The sequence below is a fragment of the Fukomys damarensis genome, unplaced genomic scaffold, assembly GCF_012274545.1.
Source record: "Fukomys damarensis isolate Sample0158 unplaced genomic scaffold, DMR_v1.0_HiC HiC_scaffold_10, whole genome shotgun sequence".
Taxonomy (NCBI): Eukaryota; Metazoa; Chordata; class Mammalia; order Rodentia; family Bathyergidae; genus Fukomys; species Fukomys damarensis.
Window position 1 is genome coordinate 9,356,034 of NW_022900922.1, and position 1,018 is coordinate 9,357,051.

Below are 1,018 nucleotides of genomic sequence, written 5' to 3' on the forward strand. Positions count from 1 at the left end.
TCACATGCCGCCTCCGGGCAGGGGCCGCGCCACCTGCCCTAGGGGACCAGCGCCCGGGCTCCCGCACGCCCTGACTCTTTCTGTCCACGCCTTTTTTTTCCTCCCTCTGGCTCTCACTTTCTACCCTCCTTCTTTTCTGTCTCCTTCTTTATCTTGTATTCCCCTTTCACCTCCAAAGGCAGACAGAAGGGCTCCGTGCAGAGGGGGTCTTTTCCTGCCCAGGAGCACTTCCTCCGCCTGGCGCTGGCGGTGGCGGTGGCGGCTATAGCCGGCCCTCTCCTCCTCTTCCTCCTCCTGCTTCTCCGCGCAGCGCTGCCTGTGAGCGCTGGTGTAATGCTCCGGCAGCCTGGTGGAGACCCAAACCTACCCGGCTTCTGAGCATGCCCAGTTATCCCGCGTGAGGAATTGGCTCGGGTTCCAGCCTGGCAGGGGGCGAGGAAACACGGCCCGGGAGATCGCCGAGTGCTTTCCGGTGGGCTCGCTGGCGGCGGGACCCGAAGCTGGAGAGGAGCCGCTCACACCCAGCGGAACCTCACGTGGTCCCAATTTGTGCCCAGAGCGCCCCAAGGACAGATTGTGCTGATTGCTAGTTTCCTGTTCTCTTTTAAATTAGTTTCCTTGGATCGCTAAGAAAGAGTGGAAGGAAGTAGACTCCTTAGGCACAACTTACGGATGCAGGAACCCCTCGGCAAAGTACACCGCTCCGGTGTAAGGGCTTCCACCCAAGGACAGTCTGATGCATCCACTTTTTGACATGGAATCAGAATCTGCTTGTGCAGAACAACGCACAGTAGTAGAGGACGTTTTTGGCTTTTCCTCCCCTAGAAGTTTACTCCCTAGGGTAAATAAAAGACGCATCCGCGAAAAAGACACAGGCACGAGCGGGCGCTTGTGCACGCGCGCGGACATACACACGCACGCACAGGCACACACTTCTTAATCGGAAAAAAAATCTTGCTCGCCTGGCTTTTAAAGATAATATATAACTCAGAACTCAGGAGGAGAGAGAGAGAGAGAG